The following is a 6415-nucleotide window of genomic DNA, read 5'->3' on the forward strand; positions in this document are numbered from 1 at the left end:
AATCGGCCCTGTACTCGGCCCATAAATATCTGGCCATTGATTCTTGATCGAATGGCTATCGTTGTGCCAAAGAAGTATAAATAGGGTTGCAAACCCTAACCCTCATCCTCTCTCATTTCTTCCCCTCCGCGTTCCCCGTACCGGCGGCGGCGGCATCTCCCCTCCTCTAATGGCGTGGTACTCCCGCACCACCAACACACGGGCATCCTATGTCCCCAGCCTGGTGGATCTGATCCATGGAGGCGGTGGGCCGGTGGCGTATCGGCGGTGGCGCGGGAGGGGGAGGAGTCGGCTCCGGGAAGCGGCGGAGAGGGCGTGCGGCGCGGCGCCCGGAGCAGCCGCCGGCGACGTGGATCGAGGCGGTGGGTACGCTCGCGGAGACGCTGCGGTTCACGTACTCGGAGACGCTCGGCAAGTGGCCCATCGGGGACCTCGCCCATCGGCCAATCGGGCACGCTCGCATTGAGCGGGTGGTGTCAGGAAGGCGCGGCTGCTGTCCATCTTTGCCACGGCCACGCCGCCGTCGAGCATAGATTACGCGGCGGGCACCGGCGCCAACGACAACGCCGTGGATGCGCTCAAAGTCAAGCTTCTGGTCAGTGATCTGAAGCCTCATCATGGCTGCTTGGTCGGTGTCGTGTGTTTGAATTCCGTGGCTTAATTTTTGGGATGCAGAGTGCGGTGTTCGGCGGAGAGACAGGAGGATCTTGACCGGGCCGATGCAGTGGCACGGGAGCTCGAGGCGGCGGCCCCGTCAACCTGGAGAGGGACATGGACAAGTTGCAGGGCGGTGGAGGCATAATTGACACTGGTAAGTCCATCAATTTAATGAAATCAGTATGAAGTATGGGGATAATCTACAGATGCACATGTTGAAGTATGGGGATATAACCATAATCCATGTAACAGATACTACTTTGTAGTTCATTAGTACTTGAACAACTATGATTGGTCAGATATGAAAATTTTCCTTGTCTGCCACATCGACTGAATAATTACTCCTATGAGGCATGCATGGTTCATTCAGCTGTTCAGAAAGTAAAGCCATTGCGTCGTAAACAAATATGGCACCATATTGTATTTAACCTAAAATGTTAAAAGAACACTTTGTTGTACATGGACTTTGTGATAGGGATCTGCATTGAGCTAGCTTCTCAGTAATAGCCATGCAATTAGCATGTAGCGATCTTCTGCTGCCTATAACTAATTGGTTTGGATGTCATTCATATTTGTTATTTATCTCCCTGTTATTCCATAGAACATACAAATTTTGTATGTGTCTGTATCTACCGTCCCAAATTGCAATGATCCTGTGCTTACGGGTGTATCTATCGTATATTTCTTACTACGTTTTCTATTTGTAAACTATAATTGATATAGAAAACCTGAGGTCCTAGATCCTGTGCATTGTGATTGTGATCATATATTTCATTTCTGCTAGCGTGCTATTACGTAGGTAGAGCTCCCTCTTTAGCTTGTTTGATTCTTTACCATTAAGTATCAAAATGCCTATACGTAATAGTCCTGCAGTACGCTTGTATGTGACCCTCTACTTTCTTAATTAGTGCTGTTACGCAAGATCTACTGCCTTTCCTAATTATCAACTCCTTTTTCACAATAATTATGCCTAGGCGGCAAGCCGATGGTGCGCCCCAGCCCTAGGATGACCAAAATGAAGCACTAGCAAAGACTTGAAAGGAGTTAGCAGAGTTCAAGCAGCAGCAGGAAGAGAACAATCTGCTCCTTCGACATATCTTGAGCCTATCCCAGAGTAACTTAAAAGCTGTTCTAGTCTCCTTTATTATCTTATGCACTGTGATGAACTCCATATACTTATTTTAGTTGTGTTGATGGTTCTATGAGCTTACTGTCATCTGGTGACTTGGTTATGTAAAATGATGTTTGGTGCTATGGTGGACTTAATTATCATCTTGTGGTAAACTTTTGTGGACTTAAATGTGAACATATGTGTACTAGGTTCTGTGAACTTATTTGTAATATGGTGCTATGTAAAGTTGGATATGTGTTCAATGCTGTGTTGGGCCTATTTGTAATGTACTGTGAAGTTCTAATTGTTGCTCCAAATGGGTGAATGCTAAAAATTTTCTAGACCTGATAGTGGACTGGGCCAGAACAAATGAGTGGGCCTTTATGCCTAACTGTTTGACATGTGTCATCGAAACAGATTAACACGTGGCTGTATCAGGTAAAGACACGTGTCATAAGTCAGATACAGACACGTGGCGCGTCAAAATGAGAACACGTGTTGCCGCCACCTTTGGCCACGTGGCGTTAGCGTGCAGTGACATGTGGACATACGAAATGCCAACACGTAGGGTTAAATGCGACTGCCACGTGGCTCTAACATGGAGTACACGTCATTTGCCATGTCACATCCAACGTGGATTCCACGCATGGCAGCCACGTGGCTTGAACGACGCGTGTCACTAGCCAGCTGGCAAGCAATTCTCTGACGAGCACCTTCGTCATGGATAGAAGCATTTCTATGATGAAATCTACCGTTTCGTCATAGAGAAACTTCTGTGACGCGAGTTCTATGACGAATCCTATTTCGTCATAAGTTCGTCATAGATGTTACTTTATGACGATTATCGCATCTTCCATGACAAAAGTAGATCGTCATAGATGAGCTGATCTCTACTAGTGAATTAAGATCCTCCAATTTAACGTACTTACTTATTCTCGCACAATAGCCCAAAGGAACTTTAATATCTGCCAGACATGATAGCATTGCGATCTTCTCATCCTTCGACAATGTGTGGCAAGCTGGTGGGAGATACACTCTTCCCGTCTTCTCATCTGTAACAGGCTGAAGTTCACTGCGAATATTCATCTCCTGTAGATCGAGACGCGCATTCAACCCGTCCTTTGTCTTGCCAGGCATACTCAACAATAGCCCCAGCAAGCTATCGCACACATTCTTCTCTACGTGCATCAGATCAATGCAATGATGGACTTCAAGATCTTCCCAATAAGGTAGCCGCCAAAATATGGATTTTTTCTTCCACATCCTCTTCTTGTCCTCCTTGCTACGTTTTCTTTTCTTCCCAAACTCATTAGTAATGTCCTTTACCATGTTGTGTACCTAATCTCCGGACAAATCCGCAGGGGCAGACCCAAGTTCTTTCTTACCATTGAAAATTTTCTTCTTTCTTCTAAAGGCGTGCCGTAGGGGGAGCCATCTCCTATGACCCATGTAAACCATCTTTCTTGATTTCTTCAGCCACCTACTGCGTGTATGTTCCATACAGTCAGAGCATGCCTTCTTTCCTTTCACGGTTTGTCCAGAAAGATTACCCAGCGCGGGATAATCATTAATGGTGCAGAACAATAGAACTCGTAGTGTGAAGTTCTCCTGACCATATGCATCCCAAGTTTCCACACCCTCTTTCCACAGAATCTCAAGGTCATCGATAACAGGCTCCAAGAACACATCGATGTCATTGCCGGGTTGTCTCGGACCTTGGATTAACAAGCACAACATAATATATTTCCTTTTGAAGCACAACCATGGCGGGAGGTTAAAGTTCGCAATGAGAACTGGCCAAGTGCTGTGAGAACTGCTCATGTGTCCGAAAGGATTCATGCCATCCGTACACAAACATATATCCTCATGTTTCTGGGGTCGGCAGCAAAGTCTTTGTGCTTTCGATCGATATTCCTCCATTGAATCGAATCCGCAGGGTGTCTTAGCAAACCGTCATTCCTTCTCTCTGTGGCATGCCAACGTACTAACTTTGCTTCATTGGGGTTGGCAAATATTCTCTTGAAACGATCAATGATTGGTGGATACCACACAACCTTCGCCGGACCACCCCGCTTTGACTTCTTTCCCTCGCCCGCGCTCTTCTTTCGCTTGTATCGAGAAGCCTTGCAGACAGGACAAGCATCTAAGTCCGCGTATTGCTTGTGGTACAATATGCAATCGTTTGGACACGCGTGAATTCTCCAGACCTCTAACCCTAGGGGACACAGAACCTGTTCTGCTTCATATGTCGTCTCGGGAAATGTGTTCTCCTGAGGAAGCATGTCCTTCAGTATTCCCAAAAGTTCTGTAAAACTCTTGTCTGACCATCCACTACTAGCCTTCAACTTCATTAGGTCTAATGTTGCTGATAATTTGGTGTGCTTTGGCTTGCATCCTGCGTATAGAGGAGTCTCCGAGTCACTAACAAACCTGTTGAACTTCATGGAATCTCTCTCGTTCATAGCTGGGTCATCAACATCACGTAACATGTCTTGTAGCATATCAGGGTCCACATCAACCATTTCACCGCCCAATGGAGATGGGACAAACATGTCATGCTCTTCTTCATCTCCTTCTTCATGATTGTCTGCACCACTTCCGTCTGCAGCTACACCATCAGTACTCAGATCTTGCTCTCCATGCATCACCCAACATGTGTATCTCTCCATGAATCCCCAGCGTATCAAGTGAGCGTGTACTTCCTTTTCATCTTCCCACAAAATCTCATTCCTGCAATCGCTACATGGACAACACATGTACTTGTCGTTTCTTCTTATCCTATCCTCCTCTGCGGCTTTCATAAAACTTAATACGCCATCTCTATACTCCTTGTACTGACGCCTCAAGCCAGTCGTGTACATCCAACTTCGATCCATCGCTGAACAATGAACAAAATATTAGTTAACATCTCATAACATAAGTACTACTAAATTAATAGGAAATGTTTAGTGCCCTTTTACTTACTTTTATGATTTTCCTGTTTTTGTTTGCAAAAAAATTACAAAAATTCGCCCCCTTCAACCTCCCACCAAAATAGTGAACAGTGGGATAAACTACAGACAACGGACTGCTGGAGTATATATAGTGTGCAAAGTATATCTCAATCGGGCCAAAAAAATATCATCTCTAACGGGCGCACACTAATCTCTAACGGGCATAGAAGCCCGACACCTATAAGAGTCATCGGTGACGGGCATTAAGGCCATCTCAATCGGGCCTTCTTTGGAGCCCGTCACCTATGACACTCATCTGTGACGATGTTAACGACCAAATTTCGTAAATTCTATCATTATTGGCATCCGAGATGAAGATCAGATCAAAGTGGAATCCAAGATGAAGATCGTTGCGGAAACAGAGTAAGAATCGGCTACAGTCCAAATCGGCTAAGGTCAGGTCGACAGAGTTCGAGTCGGACGGGGCTAGCCGATACAGCCGATTAGCTGATACAGCCGATTTCGATAATATGATTCGGTGTACGTCATCGGGTTTAAGTTGATGTGCTTCAAGATGATTGCCACGCATGGATAGAGTCCTGAGAAGGCAATTGTATCTATTAATTAGGATATTCTATGTAATTTCTTTAGAGATATGTTTGGACAAAAGTCTGCCGTAAAGACTTATGGTATCTTAGAGTTTGTTAGAGATAATAGTTGTGTCTATTATGGAGTATCTTGTAATTCTTGGGTATAAATAGACTCGAGCCCTATGTAAAAAAGAACAACACATCCAATACAATCTCGGCGCATCGCCACCCTTTATGCTTTACTTTTATTTCGACGAGTTCGTGCTCTCGGGTTGAGCTGCATCGGTTTCGATCTTCAACAAGAGGTAAAACTTGTCATGACGACTTATGTTCTCAAGATTAGTGCTTCCATCTTTATGACACTCTAATCTTGTCTATATAATTTGTCGAGTTATCATATATCTCACATAATCTCTGATAATATCTTCATCTAATCTATAATCGGCTAACATCTGTTAATGGAAGGCAGCCGATTAGGTTAGATAATGATGTTAACTTAGACTATGTGATATATCTACCACTCTATGAAACTTCCAGCGGCTTGATTGTCTAGATATTGTTTTTCTTTTCATACTTAATGCTGCATCAGTTGAGTTTGATCTATTAAGTCGTGCTTAGAATTGCAATCTCTAGCCTGCTTTCTGCTTGCTGATTAGGATAGTATCGGAGTTTCAGCCGATCTTATCTGATTTAACTACTTTTATTCTATATGCTTGATTGACATGTTAAATCTGCCCTTTATGTTAAGATCTTGTCGCATCTAAGTATATTAAGCTTATGTTTAGTATATTCTACTTGCTTTAAAATCTTAGTATAGAGTAGTATCGGAGTATTAGCCGATACATGCTAGATCTACCTGATCGGCTATGCTATGAATGTATATAATCCTACTATTAATATATATTTCGATCTAAGTGATTTATACTGTCTCGGCAAGGCGACCGATCTATCCTAATCATTTGATTTAAGTATATATCGATATAAGGATTATATATCATTAATATCTACAGCCGATCGAGTAGATTTAGTTCTGGTTTGCTTATTGATATTTGTCGATCGATGTACACATGACACCGGCTTGAAATAAATGATATGTCATCGGCACCTAGCCGATCGGCTATCAT

This window comes from Oryza glaberrima, chromosome 10 (assembly GCF_000147395.1).
Source record: "Oryza glaberrima chromosome 10, OglaRS2, whole genome shotgun sequence".
NCBI lineage: Eukaryota > Viridiplantae > Streptophyta > Magnoliopsida > Poales > Poaceae > Oryza > Oryza glaberrima.